This window comes from Camellia sinensis, chromosome 6, assembly GCF_055761805.1.
Source record: "Camellia sinensis isolate YWXY chromosome 6, ASM5576180v1, whole genome shotgun sequence".
Classification (NCBI taxonomy): Eukaryota; Viridiplantae; Streptophyta; class Magnoliopsida; order Ericales; family Theaceae; genus Camellia; species Camellia sinensis.
Window position 1 is genome coordinate 63,059,604 of NC_138966.1, and position 18,204 is coordinate 63,077,807.

The window sequence follows — 18,204 nt, forward strand, 5'->3', positions numbered from 1 at the left end:
AAAAACTAAGTGATAGAGATAGTGAATATGAATCACCTTTTGGAAAGTTTTGTAAAGAACAAGGAATAATTCATCAAACCACCGCTCCTTACCTCAGCAAAATGGAATTGCTGAAAGGAAAAATAGGACTTTAAAATAAATGATGAATGCCATGTTAATAAATTCTGGATTACCTTAGAACTTGTGGAGGGAAACAATACTTTCTGCCAATTATATACTTAATAAAGTACTTCGAAAGAAAGTGAATCAAACACCCTACGAAATGTGGCATGAGAGAGTATTATCTTACAAATACTTAAAAGTGTGGGGATGTTTGGCTAAAGTGGTTATTTCTAGTCCTAAAAAGACTAAGATAGGTCATAAAATTGTTGATTGCATTTTCATTGGTTATGTCATAAATAGTAGTGCATATCGGTTTTTGATTCGTAAGTCAGAACATTCTGAAATGCATGTAAATACTATTATTGAATCTCTAATTGCATCGTTCTTTGAATATATATTTCCAAATAAGACTAAACAAGAGACTAGTACTAATAAAAGACCTTATGATGCCATTACTAGTCAAGATAAAAAACAAGAGCAAGAGATAGATCAAAATGAGGAAGAGGAACCTATGCGTAGTAAACATGATAGAACCTCAAAATCTTTTGGTCCAGATTTTTTAACATTTTTGTTAGAAAATGAACCTTTATAAACCTCTTGGGTACAAGTGGATTTTCAAAAGAAAAATGAAAGTGAATAGATCAATTGACAAATACAAGGCAAGACTCGTAGTCAAAGGATATAGACAAAAGGAAGGTCTTTATTACTTTGACACATACTCACCAGTTACTAGAATAACATCCATTAGAATGCTAATTGCCATTGCATCTTTGTACAATCTAGAAATTCATCAAATGGATGTTAAAACAACTTTCTTAAATGATGAGTTACATGAAGAAATTTACATGGAACAAGCAGAAGGATTTTTTGTTCCAAGGAAAGAAAAGAAAGTGTGTAAATTAGTTAAATCATTATATGGTTTAAAACAAGCGCCAAAGCAACAGCATGAGAAATTTGACAAGGCAATGATGTCAAATAGATTCAAAATTAATGAATGTGACAAGTGTATTTATATTAAAAATACAAAGGTTATGTTATAGTATGTCTTTATGTGGATGATTTGCTCATAATAGGTAGTAATAATGACATGATTAAAACTACCAAGAAAATGTTGAATAAACATTTTGATATGAAAGACATGGGGATTGCTAATGTAATACTTGGTATGAAAATTATCAAAACATCATAAGGTTATGCTTTGTCACAATCTCATTACATTGAGAAAATTTTTGACAAATTTGGTGAAGATTATGATCATTTTGCTAGAATACCTGTGGATGTAAATTTGTTTCTTTCTAAAAATGTATAAGAAAATATTTCTCAATTAGAGTATGCCCAAATTATTGGAAGCTTAATATACTTGATGAACTGCACTCACCCGGATATAGCTTATGTAGTAAGTAAATTAAGTAGATATACGAATAATCCAGGAATAGAACACTGGAAAGCTATTATAAGGGTTCTAAAATATCTCTGATTTACTCGTAACATTAGGCTAAATTATACTAGATATCCAGCAGTACTTGAAGGATACTGCAATGCAAACTGGATATCGGATACTAGAGACTCTGAATCTATCAATGGATATGTCTTTACTCTTGGTGGTGCAGCTGTATCTTGGAAATCTTCCAAATAGACTTGTATTGCTAGGTCTACTATAGAATCAGAGTTTATAGCTTTAGATAAAGCTGGGGAAGAAACAGAATGGCTTCGTCACTTCCTTGACGATATTCCAGTATGACCAAAACCGGTGCCTGCTATATGCATACATTGCGATAGTCTATCAGCAATAGGTAGAGCATAGAGTCATATGTATAATGGTAAGTCACGACATATTCGTCGTCGACATAACACCGTGAGACAACTACTATCTAATGGAATTGTTTTCATTGAATATGTGAAGTCTAAAAACAACATAACGGATCCACTAACCAAAGGGTTAGCAAGAGATCGTCACTTCCTTGACGATATTCCAGTATGACCAAAACCGGTGCCTGTTATATGCATACATTGCGATAGTCTATCAGCAATAGGTAGAGCACAGAGTCATATGTATAATGGTAAGTCACGACATATTCGTCGTCGACATAACACCGTGAGACAACTACTCTCTAATGGAATTGTTTTCATTGAATATGTGAAGTCTAAAAACAACATAGCGGATCCACTAACCAAAGTGTTAGCAAGAGAGTCAGTTGAGAATTCATCAAGAGAAATGAGACTTGAGCCTATTAAATAAGACTTACCACAACGACAACCCAACCTAGTTGACTGGAAATCCCAAGATCTAAGTTCAAAAGGACAACCGAGTTGTGTATGACTCATAAGAATCACTGGGGAGTCAAACTCTTACCCATTTCTATGATAAATAGTAATGTTTGCAGCGTTTTAGGTTAAATAATACTTTTAATGATTCTTATATCCAGGAATACCTAGTGGAGTATGGCAAGACACTCTTCATAAAAATCACCTATGTGAGTGTAAACTGGGCTAATTCAATGAGATTTGTGAAGGGCTACAATTCTCTAAAGCACTAATGAAAGACCAGGTTGTTCAGGGCAAAAATAAATACAATAGTGAGAACTAAACTATATCTAGTAATATACTATATGAGTTCTATTATCTTGGTTTACACAAATGCCTGAACAGTTCAAGACATTATGTTCACTGGTTAGCTAGTAAATCCGATAGTGTCTCACAAGGGAAAGTTCAAAGCCAAAAGCTACCTATCCTTTGCAAAATATTTCCAATTTTTTTACTCTCTGTAATTAGATCATATTGTTGCATTTTCTCTCCGAAAATTCCATTCATGTGGGGGATTGTTGGAATTATGGTTTTTATAGGTTTATTTTGGGCCAACTTTGATCCCAAATTTGAGTAGGTCTCACACGTCTTTTGAGGTGGATCCTAAGAGGTGACGTGTTATTTGTTGCATGGCAAGTCACACGGTGAAGGCGGTTCATCAAAACCATTTATGAGTGAATGGAAAGTTGATGTCGTTTTTGGGTTCGTGGAATGGACAATTCAAGAAATAAAATGTGGGTTTCTTTGAAATGGTTATCCCACATTAGAAACTTAAGAGAACTTATGTGTGTATATAAGTTCTAGGTGGCAACACTTGAGTTAGGCCCCAAGGGGCATCCCAAGTTTGTAGAACAGAGGAGTTATGGACAAAGTGGGCCTTAGCCCAAACCACCACACGCACACCCAAAGCTCCAATATCTATTCATCTTTCTTTCTCTTTGATTTCTTTGTCGCATTTTTTCTTTTAATTTCAAAAGCTCTATTTTCTAACCTTTTCGTCTCAATTTTTACTATACGAACACACACACACACACACACACACACACATATGTTGTATTATATAACCCTCATGTACTTATTACGTAGGACAAAGTGTATTGGTGAAAAACATGGATAATTTTCCTCTTACCCTCATTTCGTACTCACATTTTTATCACATGACTGAATTTTGTTCAAAATTTAAAAACGAAGTAACAGAAGAGGGATATTGATATTAGTGTAGGGATCAAAGTGGGATTCGAGTAAAAATGCAATGGGTTGACTGTCACGATTTCATGTGCAGGAACCAAAGTAGAATTTGACCAGAAGTGCAGAGAGTTGACTGTCATGAATTCATGTGTAGGGGCCAAAATGAGATTTAATGCAAAATGCAAGGGTGCAAAGTGTAATTTACTCAATAATTTTTTATAATTCAAGAACTCAAATTTGTATCTAAAACAAAACAAAAATATTAACAATACAAATAAAAAATATATATTATAGTTTGTTTTAGTATCAACAGTAAGTTCCAATATGTGATATGAGAAGATATCACATACTCTAAAAGGTAGCATCTACAAAAAGAAACAAAAAATAATAATTATTTACAATATAATTAATTTCAAGCTTATAAAAAAACGTAAAATATTTGATATTTATTTCAAAAAATAAATAAATAAATAAGATTATAACATATACGTGAATGGAGTGCCACACCATGTATCTTCCAACAGTTTCTCCAACTGTTCTTAGACCACGGGATGGTGTTTCCAAACGAGCATTTGGCTTTTCGCTTTTAGGACAAAGACTTTGTAATATTCAGGGTCGATTGGAACTCCATCAATTTCACACAACGGATCGTCACTAATAAGAAGTCTCTCCGTCAATTGGACTATTGGTATGTGTGAACTATCCAAAGAAACTTTAATTACATCCCACAATAATGATAATACTATTAAAATCAAGTACTAATTGAACACATTCTGCTATAATCTAACAATAATCGAATAAACACAAAATAAGAAATGTAAAGCCCCAAAATAATAACCCATCTTATGATAATCAATAGAAAACATAAACATGCGAAATATTAACATTTTATTTATATTTCTTTATCGTACAAAAGATGACATATGTAAGTATACATTCATAAATCTTAGATCTTGAATCTGTAGCATATGTCACATATGAGTGAACTGAAATAAAAGTGTAATACAAATAAGTTATGCCCTAGTGGCTACATCTTCCCAAGACATTACTTGGTTACAACAAAATAGATAAAGTCAAACAATTAAAAGCCTGAGACTTGTACAAAATATAATTACAACAAAAGAAACAAAAATGAGCCTTCAGCTCCACGATCCTCCCAAGCTAAATCCTTAGTGGAGGCATATCATCAACAGCTGAAAGTTGTTTTCCACGTAAGGTGAGCTAAAGCCCATTAAAGATATTTTAACACTATGTATGAAACTTAACGAAATCACAAGGTGAATGCACATACACGCCATTTGCCAAAACATTACACTTTTCCATCTCAAAATAATGCAATGCCATTATCAATATATTTCAATTCATGAAAATACACTTTTATATCAAAAAATAGGGCAGCGAATACAAAACACTGGGAATCTCTAAATACGTGTTTGCCAGTAAGCTATACAAACACTACCAAAGTCATTTTGCCAGTACTAACCAGAAAGATCGATACCTAATCGCACAGGTTTCTAAACTTTTACTAAGGACACGCAGGCCAACAATATAAACCACAACCGCACCTCCTAACCAGATTCACTAAGGTATACACCATTTTTTTTCAAAAATAATACATTTTCAATGTTCAAATATGAAACAATGCTCAATCCAATAAGTATGAGCAATTAATTTCAATTTAACCTAATCCTCATGCAATTTCTATAACAATCAAAGCTATCTTCTACCGATAGCCCAAAACAAATATATCTACTCAACAGATAAATTTTTCAACAATAGATAAAATCTCATAATTTCAAAATGGGAGCGATAATAAATATCCGACTCCACTCTCATTATCAACAGATACATTCTCCTTACCTTTTCAAATCTCAACATCTTTTTCCTTACTTTCATAAACCAAACCCCCATGATTTCCGAACCAAATCTCCTTTGTTCTTTAAAATCTCAATTAAGGAAAAAGTTTCCAAAATTTCAACACAACCCAACAATATATACACTCCCACAACCTTTCTTGAAAATTTATTCGAAAAACCCCTATTTTATATTTCAAAATCAAACCCTAAATTTAACCCAAAATCCCCAAATCACTAAATCCTTTTTAAAGAGAAAATACTAAGCTAAGAGTCATATTAAAGGTTGAAGATATCCCTACCTCAAGTTTATAAGAGGAAAAAAACAAGAGTTGAGGTTTGATGGAGCCAAAATAAGATCCTCTCTGATTGAAACGAAGCTTTCGATGAGCTCTACCTTTTTCTCCAAGGAGCAATGGTGGAGAAATCAATGGATGATGGAGGATTAGTAATTTTAAGGTAAGAACGAGAACGAGAACAAGAGAGAGAAAGAAGGAATTAGGATTTGGAATGTTTTAGAGAGAGAGGAATGAAAAAAGTAATTTTAAAACCCTTTTTCCCGAACTGATATACGCACAAACCGCTCGAGCGACCAAACCACCATTTGAGCATCAGACACAATAAGTGAGATGGCTCAAGTGATCAAAACACCGCTCGAGCGCACGATGACCCTTTGCCGAAAATTTTGCAGACAATAGAGACCGCACGAGCACAAGAAAGACCGCTCAAGCGAAGATTACCTTACTCTAAGAAGTTTTGCAAACTTGCAAAAATAATGGGAGATCTCAAATACAGCTCAAGCGACCAAAACACAGCTCGAGTGAACAAGAAGAAAACTGGACATCCAAACTTTTGAAAACTAACTCCCAACCTATTTCAAATGCAACCAACAACTCAACTCATCTACCATCCAGATGATAAAGGACATAAACAACAATTAAATGTACAGAATCCCAGATCTAAGAGTATGAAATAGGTCGGGTCTAAACCGGAACCGTTATAATAAATCTAGCCAAATAATTGTGCTTAAACACAGACATAGCAGCCCCTAGTGGTTCATGCTAGTAGACATGAAACAAATGTGAGATTAACAAGAAAAAGACAACGTAGGTGACACAGCACATGATCAATGTCGAGGTCGAGTCCTATCTTTTCCGACAAGTTATTTGTGCCTAGTTAGTGTGCGTCAAGTTTCATTGACATCCGACACTGTTTAATCATTTTAGTGTGTCAACTGGTTTGGAAAAAGAGTTTCTTAAGGACAAGTTTTCATAGACGGGAATTAAGCTCTAGATTTCAAATCGGGAATCGATTTCGAGTCTCGTCTTTTCTTACAAGTCATTTGTGCCTAGTTAGTCGTATGTGTCTGGTTTCGTTGGCATCCGACGTTGTTTGACCATGTTAGTGTGTCAACTGATTCAGAAAAAGAGTTCATTAAGGACAAGTTTTCACAAATAGAAATTAGGCTCCAAATTCAAAACCGAGAATCGGTTTCAAGTCCCGTCTTTTCCTACAAGTCATTTGTGGCTAGTTAGTCGTGTGTGTCAAGTTTCGTTGACATCCAACACTGTTCGACGATTTTTGTGTGTCAACGGGTTCGGAAAAAGAGTTTCTTAAGGACAAGTTTTGACAAACGGAAATTAGGCTCTAGATTCAAAATCAGGAATCAATTTTGAGTCCCGTTTTTCTTACAAGTCATTTGTGCCTAGTTAGTCAGGTGTATGAAGTTTCGTTGACATCCGACGTTATTTGAGCATTTTAGTGTATCAACAGGTTTCGAAAAAAAGTTTCTAAAGGACAAGTTTTCACAAACAAGAATTATGCTCTAGATTCAAAACCAGGAATCGATTTCAAGTCCCGTCTTTTCCTACAAGTCATTTTTGCCTAGTTAGTCGTGTGTGTCAAGTTTTGTTGACATCCAACGCCGTTTGAACATTTTAGTGTGTCAACCGATTCAAAAAAAGAGTCTCCAAAAGACGGGTTTTCACAAATGAAAATTTGGCTCCAGATTCAAAATCGGGAATCGATTTCGAATCCCGTCTTTTCCTACAAATCATTTGTGCCTAGTTAGTCATGAGTATCAAGTTTCGTTGACATCCCACACCGTTTGAGCATTTTAGTGTGTCAACCGGTTCGGAAAAAGAGTTTCTAAACGACAAGTTTTCACAAACGGAAATTAGGCTCCAAATTCAAAACCGGGAATTGGTTTCGAGCCCTATCTTTTCCTACAAGTCATTTTGTGACTAGTTAGTCGTGTGTGTCATGTTTCGTTGCATTCCGACGTTGTTCAAGCATTTTAGTGTGTCCATCGGTTCAGAAAAAGAATTTATTAAGGAAAAGTTTTCACAAATGAAAATTAGGCTCCAAATTCAAAATCGGGAATCAGTTTCGAATCCCATCTTTTCTAAATCTTGTTTTTAGATAAGGGTACCATCGTGTGTCGCTATGTGTGTGTGTGCGGAGGGGGGGGGGGGGGGAGAAGGGTAAGGGTAGAGGGGAGGTGTTTGTAGGTTTCAAGACCTCAACTTATAAAAAGGTAGAATAAGGTTATCCTACAATCCTATAGTCTCCTTAGGTAATATGTTGACCAATAAAGTAACCATACAAAATTATTGAGAGCATGTTTAGTTTACCCACCTTCAGTCTTCTTCTCTGACATGCAATCCAATTTCAGTCCCACGGACAAGTGGTTCATTCCATGTATCCTCAGAAATTGCAAATGCCCATTAGCCTTATTGATAAAAGCTGGGAAGGAAAACCTGTACATTGTAACAGTAAAACACTCAGGCTTATTGATAAAATAAAATACCTGAAGTTCCAGATTTAGTTATTGTTCCCAAGTTTTTGATCAAATCCTCATTTGTTATACCTATACCTCTATCACAAATGGATAGGATCTTCTTTTCTTTGTTTAATTTAATCTGCATTTTATCATATTATATAAGCTTAAAAAATAAGTCAAGTTGTAACTCTTCTTTTCTTTGTTTAATTTAATATGCAATTATTATATTAAAAGCTTAAAAAATAAATTAAGTTTTGGTGTGTGTGTGTGTGTGTGTTTGTTTGTTGGGTTTTGGTGGAAACAAGTCATATTGTTCAGTCTTCACATAAATCGATTTCAACAAACAAGTTTCACATTCTTGGTGAGGATTTAGACCATATACCATAGTAAAAGCACATAAATTACTAACCTTAATGACCTTCACCCAAGATCTCCTTATCTGCGAGTGAGAGGAACCTAATATTATCCAATGCCTGAATTGGAATAGAATAAAAATTAAATCCAATACAACAAATAGTCATAAGAAACTTAATAACCAAGGAAATTTCCAAAAAAAAAATATACGTACATCAGAAGCATTACTCCCTCAAGAAGATATATTTATTGCTGTAAAGTGAGTTGATAATGATGTCCATAAGCCGAGACAATTTTTTTTAGTCTTCCACATTATCTAATCAATTAATAAACATCATAATAAATAATTAAAAAAATGATTGGTTGCGAAGAGAACATCATATCAATAAAAAGAAGAAATGCTACAGCACCCAAAAAAAAAAAAAAGGCGCATGGTCTAATTTAGACTTTCAAATTCGAATAAATGGGAAAATCCGAACATACAAACGTCTGGTGCTGAAAAATCTGATTCAGACTATGTGATCTTATTCAGACTATCTAGGGAAAAAGGATACTATTCTTTAGATAAAGATAAAAAATAAAAAAAAGAGAGAGAGTAGGTGATGGCATAGGGTGAACAGCGGTGTTGGGATGCGGATGAGGCATGTATGAGGTGGACAAAGTCGGTGATGGCTTAAGGTGAACAACGGTGTTGTAGGTGTAGGGAAAAAGAAGAGAGTCGATAGAAGATAGAAGAGGTATGGTGAGAAAGAAGAAACGGGAACAGTGAGAGAGTGAATTTAATCTGAACCCTTCACTTTTTAGTTGGGATTATCGAAACCATTCTAACCAAACAAAAGAGAGAAATATTTTCAAAATTTACTATAACTATAAACTGAACTAACTACACAAAAATCACCTAAATGAACATGTATTATTCTAGAAACAATGAATCAAATGCAAAAGTTAAAAAACGAACTCATCAATAATGAAAATTTAGTGTTTGATTTTTCCTTGGACTTGCAAGTACCTTATTCACAAATCACAATGCTATTTTGATCTCATTGAAGATTTTGGGTCTGTAATGCATCCCATTGAAGTAGGAAATTCATATATCAAAAATATAACCGAAACATATATATCTGTATGTGTTTCTTATCGTAGATGAAGATGTGTAAGCATGTGAATTTCTAATAAAAATAACTGAACCAATGTGATAACCCGACTCCATATTATGCTTTCATTCTTTAATTATTTATGTGATTATATGTTTGGTGTGAAATTGCATGTTTAATTGTGTGAATGATATGATTTTGAATTTCTATCTATTGATTGTAGGAAAATCTGTTAAAATTAGAACTTTGAGCTGAAAATTGAAGGTCTTGAGACGATAAAAACCAAAATTGATTGAATATTTGTGATCAGCATGATTTTTAAAGCCTAATACGAAGTTTTGTAAAAATTCGATTCGGAATAAATTAACTGCATTTAATTAAACTAGGAAGTTAAGTTAGAACTAATTAACCTAAACTTTTAACTTAAATTAAGATAGATATATCTGAGAGCCTTGGAGAACTTAGACTCAAAAATATCTTGTTGGGAGGTTCTAGAGAGAGAGAGAACAAGAGGAGAAAGGGAGAAGATCAACTAGAGGTTTGAAAGCTTGGGAATTTGAAGGGGAAATTCTAGGAATTAGCTCAAGGTATGTATAAATCAACTCAAACTCTAGGAATACCTCTTCACTTGTTTAAAACCAAGACCTGAAATGGAGATTTCACACCCAAAAGAATGGAATTGAACTTGGATTCCTTGGATTTGTTTAATTTAAGAGTGAATATCTTCATATTTGTTTGTCTTGAGGTTACTTGTGAGAACTTGAGCCCTAATCTTTAGCTTTTGTAGGATTTCAACTCAAAGGGTTACTTATAAAGTGAAGCTTTAAGTGAACTTGCATGAACATGAAGAAATTCATGAAAACATGGAAGCCAGGGTTTTAAATTGAGAATTTAAGCAAGTATTAATCCAATTGAGTTTGAATTAGGTACATATATCATGTTTTTGCAGTGGTTTTACATGAATTGAGCCTTGAAAATGAGTTTGGAACCTTGGTACTTGATCAATTTTTGGACTGCTGAGGAAAACCCAGAACCGCATGTGCACAGAGCTCACAGCCGCACGTGCAGAACCTAGAACAAAAAAAAGCCGAGCATTCTGCTTTTATTGCACGTGCAGGCCATACATTTGGTGAGAGGCTTCCGCATGTACAGAAAACAGGGAGAAAATCTGTCAATTTTTGTTAACCACTTCGACCCTCTAAACCTGTTTATGAGCATATTTAGACCCTCCAAAATGTCTAAAGATAATCAGAAAATGAACGAATCATAAAATGATTAAATAAAGGAAAAGGCTAAGAAATGAATGAATTGTTTACCGAATTCGTATATATGTTATGTTGTGTAGGTCACCTGCCAGAAGGACCACCGCACGGCCAATATCACTGTGAGTAATAGTATTATAAAGATATGCATCAAGTATTTATTTTCCTTCTTAAAGGATATGCTTTCTGCAATTTGTATTTTGTTTGAAATGAATGAGTTTCATGAAATGTAAATGACATATGAAATGTGGGCCTAAGGCCGTTCTATTTTAATATGATTTGCTTGGACTTGAGGTCGTTCTGAACAGTTGTGACAATGCCCAAGGCCATTCTGTTTATAAGATGGGCCTAAGGCCGTTTTGTTAATATGTTGGGCCTAAGACCGTTCCGTGTTATGTTAGGCCCAAGGCCCCGTTCTGTGTTATGCTGGACCTGAGGCCGTTCCGTAATGTGATTATGAACATTGTTATGAAAGATACATTTGAATGTTTTCTTAAGGCACATGCTCATTCATTAAACCTCTTTACTTTACTATTATTCATTGAGCTTTGCTCACTCCGTATTTTATATGTATGTAGGTGTTCAACCTGGAGACCAACCTTAGGTCAGCCTCAGGAGCCGCTTTTGTGGATCTGCACTGTCAAGCCTCCAAAATGGAGCTTTACCATTTGAGAATTCTCGTATGAATGTTAAACCTTTTGTTAATTTTGTTATGATGCTTGCTATGAAGATGTAACTTTAGGCCCCGTTTGTTTTGGGGTGTAGAGGGTGAGATGAGATGGGATTAGGATGGAGGTGGACCCCATTTAGTGTTGTGTTTATTTGTAGAGTGAAGGAAGGGATTAGGATGGAGGAGGGGATTAAGATGGAGGTTGGAAGGGGGATTAGGATGGACGAGGTTGGAAGGGGGATTAGGATGGACGAGGTGGAGGTAGAGGTGGTATTAAAAAAATAGTGAGGGGATTAGAAATTTTTTTTATTTTTTACATGTTGGCCATTTTTTTTTTTTAACATTAATGTTTAATTTTTTGTATTTTTTTATTTGTTTTATTATTTTATATAAAAATAATTTAACAATTCCTACACTAACAACTATCATCAAAACAAACACAATTTTACTTAATCCTCTCACTATCAATCCCTTCACTAACAATCCACTCACTATTAATCCCCTCACTATGAATCATCTCCATTCTACCTCTAAAAACAAACGGGGCCTTAAGATGATAACTCCTTGTGTATAAGTTTTGTTGGGATACCCTGATATGTATTGTGTGTGATCATATTAACTTGGACATGAAAGCACTGCTCAATGGACATTATGCTATATTATTTGCTTCCGCTTAGGCTCCATTATTGTAAACTCTATGTAATCTGTCTGAGGCCGTAGGTAATCAAGGGATTACTGGCCGGTTATGATCCAAACTTTTAAGGGCAAATTTGGATCATGACGATTAATAAGTGAAGAAAGATTTTGCCTAATGAGGAACACATGCACATGGGTCACAATTATAGGATTTTCTAATCATATAGATCCATAAAAGGTTAAAACCTCATGGGGTGTCAATGTAATTTACCCATCTAATTTTTTAATTTACAGTATCAAATATACAAGAAAAACTGTTGGTTTTGTTGCACATACACGAATTTGGGACCAAATGCATCACAGTTTACTCTGTATGTTACCAGCTCAATGGCAGAGTAAGCAAATAAAAACATTAAAACTCTGGAAAACAATTATATCTCCATTTAGGATTTTCATGATTAGGAAGAACAAGAAATAGAGAACTCATATTATTATTCTGTTCAAATACCAATCTTCAGTGAACAACTATTGGATTTGGCTAATCTTCTTTGCCCCAAATGCCAAAACCTAATGACAAATTGGTGATTTTTATATTGAGATTATAAACCTAAATCTGACTACAGAGTATAGATTTCTGACATAGCATAATTAGGTCGCGCCCGCGCACACACACACCAAAAAATAAAAAATAAAAATAAAAAAGGAAGTGGAAAGTAGAGAGAGAATCAACTACCGAGCCAGAATCAAGTGGCGATGGTGTAGCACAGCAACAGAAAACGGCGGAAACCCGACGGTCGACAAATATCTGTGCAGGAGTGCAGTTGTGAGAAGAAGAGAACTTCCAATCGTGAGAGAACGGTTGTGCAAGGTGAAAATCGTGGAAGAGATGAGGAGTTTTACATACCAGCAAAACAAGGAGGGGAACTTGGGAGGGAAGGTAAAAAACTAGATCCTGTTTCTTTTGAATTTTGTTTTCTAATTTTTTTAAATATATTTTTTGGTTTAAAAAATTATTCATATCCTTTGTAAATGAGAAATTTTAATATACATTTCTTTAAAAAAAATTGTATCATATGCATTCCTACTTATGCCATTTTTTCTTTAATTAGGTCTTACAGTTTCAACAAATTAATAACATGTTCTTCATCGTCTCTCTTCTCTCTTCTCTCTCTCTATCTCTTGCTCCTCCATCTTCTCTCTTTATCTTCCCTGTTCTCTCTATCCCTCTTCCCTCATTTTTAGCTTTTTTTTGTGTTTTTTTGACAGAAGCAGTTCAGAACTGTTACATAACGGTGCGTAACTAGCCGTTACGGCTGTTACGGCATTGTTACGAGGCCTGTTACGCGCCGTTATGACCGTTACGCCAGTCGCTATGGCCGACACACCTGTGAATCTCAATCACATTGTAAAAGCGGCCGTAACTAGTGGTGGTAACCACCATAACCATTATGCAACGGCGTTACGTAACGGTTGCGGCCGCTTTTTAAAACCTTGATCGCAGCAGATGATCAACCTAGGTAAGTTTCGAACCCTAGAGTCGTCGGTGCAAAGGTCGACCAACAAGGGTGAGCCGAAACCCTAGAGGTTCTGCTCTGGTACCATGAAGCTTGAGTAACCAGCTTAGGATTTGATAGAATATCATCCCCTATTTATAAATGAAGATTAGGGTTTACAAGATGAGACAATTACAAGTCAAGCCCCGAGGGCATAGAATAATTACAAACCAAAAAAGCTCAGATAATAATATAATATGCTAACACATATATCATGTTTTTGAAGTGGTTTTACATGAATTGAGCCTTGAAATGAGTTTGGAACCTTGGAATTTGATCAATTTTTGGACTGCTCAGGAAAACCCAGAACCACACATGCACGGAGCTCACAGCCGCATGTGCGAAACCCAGAACAAAACAGAACTGAGCATTCTGCTTTTATTGCACGTGCGGGCCGTTCGTTCGGTGAGGGGCTTCCGCACGTGCAGAAAACAGGGAGAAAATCTGTCAATTTCTATTAACCACTTCGACCCTCTATACCTATTTATGAGCATGTTTAGACCCTCCGAAATGTCTAAAGATAAACAGAAAATGAACGAATCGTAAAATGATTAAGTAAAGGAAAAGGCTAAGAAATCAATGAATTGTTTACCGAATTCATATATGAGTTATGTTGTGTAGGTCACCTGCCAGAAGGACCACCGCACGGCCAATATCACTGTGAGTAATAGTATTATAAAGATATGCTTCAAGTATTTATTTTCCTTCTTAAAGGATATGCTTTCTGCAGTTTGTATTTTGTTTGAAATGAATGAGTTTCATGAAATGTAAATGACACGTGAAATGTGGGCCTGAGGCCATTTTATTTTGATATGATTTGCTTGGACCTGAGGTCGTTCTAAACAGTTGTGACTATGTTGGGCCCAAGGCCGTTCTGTTTATAAGATGGTCCTAAGGCCATCTTGTTTATATGTTGGGTTCAAGACCGTTCTGTGTTATGTTGGGCCCAAGGTCGTTCCGCGTTATGCTGGACCTGAGGCCGTTCTGTAATGTGATTATGAAGATTGTTATGAAAGATACATTTGAATGTTTTCTTAAGGCACATGCTCATTCATTAAATCTCTTTACTTTACTATTATTCATTGAGCTTTGCTCATTCCGTATTTTATATGTATATAGGTGATCAACCTTAGGTCAGCCTCAGGAGTCACTTTTGTGGATCTGCACTGTCGAGCCTCCAAAATGGAGCTTTACCTTTTGAGAATTCCCGTGTGAATGTTAAACCTTTTGTTAATTTTGTTATGATGCTTGCTATGAAGATGTAACTTTAGGCCCCGTTTGTTTTGGGGTGTAGAGGGTAGGATGGGATTAGGATGGAGATGGGGCCCATTTAGTGTAGTGTTATGTTTGTTTGTAGAGTTGGGAAAGGGATTAGGATGGAGGAGGGGATTAAGATGGACGTTAGAAGGGGGATTGGGATAGAGGAGGTAGAGGTGATATTAGAAAAATAGTGAGGGGACTATAAATTTTTTTTTTTATTTTTTACGTGTTGGGCTTTTTTTTTTTAACATTAATGTTTAATTTTTTGTATTTTTTTATTTGTTTTATTATTTTATATAAAAATAATTTAACAACTCCTACACTAACAACTATTATCAAAACAAACACAATTTTACTTAATCCTCTCACTATCAATCCCTTCACTAACAATCCACTCACTATTAATCCCTTCACTATGAACCTCTGAAAACAAACGGGGCCTTAAGATGATAACTCCTTGTGTATAAGTTTTGTTAGGATACCCTGATATGTATTGTCTGTGATTATATTACCTTGGACATGTAAGCACTGCTCAATGGACATTATGCTATATTATTTGCTTCCGCTTAGGCTCCATTATTGTAAACTCTATGTAATCTATCTGAAGCCGTAGGTAATCAAGGGATTACTGGCCAGTTATGATCCAAACTTTTAGGGGCGAGTTTGGATCGTGACAACCAATAAGTGAAAAAAGATTTTGACTAATGAGGAATACATGCACATAGGTCACAATTTTAGGATTTTCTAATCATACAGATCCATAAAAGGTTAAAAAATCACTCATTTTTATAAATCTTATTATAAATCTAGTATTCTAAAATGAAATTCTATAGAAGAGAAGGAGAAGGGGATAGAAGAAATTTGTGAGCAAGTTAATCGAACCATTAAAATTCTTTTTCCTCCCAATACATTTTGCATAGGAAACATAGTAGCAGGAAGTTAGCCCCTAAAATAGGGCATTATGTAAAAGATACAATTGGCGTTTTTTGCTGAATGGCCATCAAGCTATCGGGTGTGCTTTAGGATGAGCTCACTATTGCAACCCTACATAAACCTTGCTCTGTCACACAGTAAGCTTAACAAAAAACATTTATTTATTTTGTTACATTTTTTTATTTTGGTAAAATAATGAAAATATTCTCCTATTATTGATTTTAAAAATCACTCATTTTTATAAATCTTCTATAAAGGGAAAATTACGAGGATTGTCCCTGTATTTTGGTCTTTTCTTTTTTTGGTCCCTATAATTTCAATTGACTTGATTTTAACCATCAATTTGTGACTCTGTAATTTGGTCTAATTTATTACAACTCGTAGCATTTTTTTTTTAAATAAAAAATACGTACATAAGTGACATGTCATATTTTTAAAAATAAAAATAATAAATTTACTCAACTCAATGAGTTAACCTTAACCATTTAGGTGATAATTTCCAGTCAAAAACACTAGCCACATTATTGATTGAACCAAATAAACATAAAATTATAAATTTAAGATCAAAACTGAGTCAATTGAAAATATATAGACCAAAATAATACAAGGGGCAAAATATAAGACCATTATCGGTGTAATTTGACCTATTATAAATCTAGTTTTTTAATTTACAATATCAAATTTACAAGAAAAACTGTTGGTTTTGTTGCACATACACGAATTTGGGACCAAATGCATCACAGTTTACTCTGTATGTTACCAGTTCTTTTCTTTTAAGCAACAGTCCAAATAATTGGAACCCCACTTATGAATTTCCAAACCATTCCATTCCATCGCTATCCTTGAAAAGCTGCATCTAATTAGGGGTTGTTTGGGATGACCTAAATAAGTGTACTTTTTGTCTTTTTACGCAAAGATGTGCAGAAAAGTAGAGAGGTGGTGTGATGATAAAAAGATAAAAAGATAAATTATTTTGAAATTGCCAAACTTGGCCTAAGCCATCTTAAAGACTAGCTCAGAGGATGGATACCTAATTCCCAGATCCAAACACTGTATATACGTATATACACATATTATATACATACATACACAAACACACATGTATGGAATATAGGTTATGATGATAGATCTATGGCAGAGTAAGCAAATAAAAACATTAAAACTCTGGAAAACAATATAAGAGAACAGAAATGTTATATCTCCATTTAGGATTTTCATGATTAGGAAGAACAAGAAATAGAGAACTCATACTATTATTCTGTTCAAACACCAATCTTCAGTGAACAACTATTGGATTTAGCTAATCTTCTTTGCCCCCCAAATGCCAAAACCTAATGACAAATTGGTGATTTTTATATTGAGATTATAAACCTAAATCTCACTACAGAGTATAGATTTCTGACATAGCATAATTAGCTCGCGCCCGCGCGGGCGCACACACACCCCCAAAAAAAAAAAAAAAAAATTGAAGTGGAAAGTAGAGAGAGAATCAACTACCGAGCCAGAATGAAGCGGCGATGGTGTAGCACAGCAACAGAAAAGGGCGGAAACCAGACGGTCGACAAATGTCTGTGCGGGAGTGCGATCGTGAGAGAAAGAGAACTTCCAATCGTGAAAGAACGGTTGTGCAAGGTGAAAATCGAGGAAGAGATGAGGGGTTTTACATACCAGCAAAACAAGGAGGGGAACTTGGGAGGGAAGGTAAAAAACTAGATCCTGTTTCTTTTGGATTTTGTTTTCTAATTTTTTTAAATATATTTTTTGGTTCAAAAAATTATTCATATTCTTTGTAAATGAGATATTTTAATATATATTTCTTTAAAAAAAAAATGTATCATATACACTCCTAATTATATTATTTTTTCTTTAATTATGATTAATTTTTTTTAGTTATTATAGTATTTTAATTATGACACGTAAGTTCTTTAGTTATGTTTCATGCTGTGTTTAGTTATAACATTTTTTCTTTTTAGTTATGATTCAAAAAATTAAAATTCTACTTTTTTTTTAGTTATAAAGTACGTATGATACACATCATTTAACGGTGTGTAGCATAATGTTTTCCAAAATTGATAAGTACTTTTGATTATTTTACTTTTTTACAAAACTAACTTTTTTAGTATTTAAAAATCTGAAATAAGTTTTAAAAAATCAAACCAAACATGGCTATCTCAAATTTGGAAAGAGTTTGGATTCTCTCAGTTTGGCCATCT

At 34.5% G+C, this 18,204-nt stretch overlaps 1 long non-coding RNA gene across 5 annotated transcripts in view; it reads right to left on the reverse strand.

Annotated features, from left to right (window-relative positions):
- Positions 1 to 17,713, reverse strand: part of LOC114316286 (uncharacterized) — a 65,328-nt gene extending 47,615 nt beyond the window's left edge. For 3 of the 5 annotated variants that reach the window (XR_014332385.1, XR_014332389.1, XR_014332386.1), the window contains exons 1-4: positions 17,489 to 17,713; positions 8,798 to 8,899; positions 8,639 to 8,702; positions 8,085 to 8,206 (exon numbers count right to left, since the gene is read on the reverse strand). This is a non-coding gene — a long non-coding RNA (uncharacterized LOC114316286). Of the gene's footprint in view, positions 1 to 4,465; positions 4,788 to 8,084; positions 8,207 to 8,638; positions 8,703 to 8,797; positions 8,900 to 10,666; positions 11,028 to 17,488 lie in introns of those variants that run through there. The other 2 variants (XR_014332387.1, XR_014332388.1) reach the window with 2 other exon arrangements.
- Positions 17,714 to 18,204: the final 491 nt, after the last annotated feature.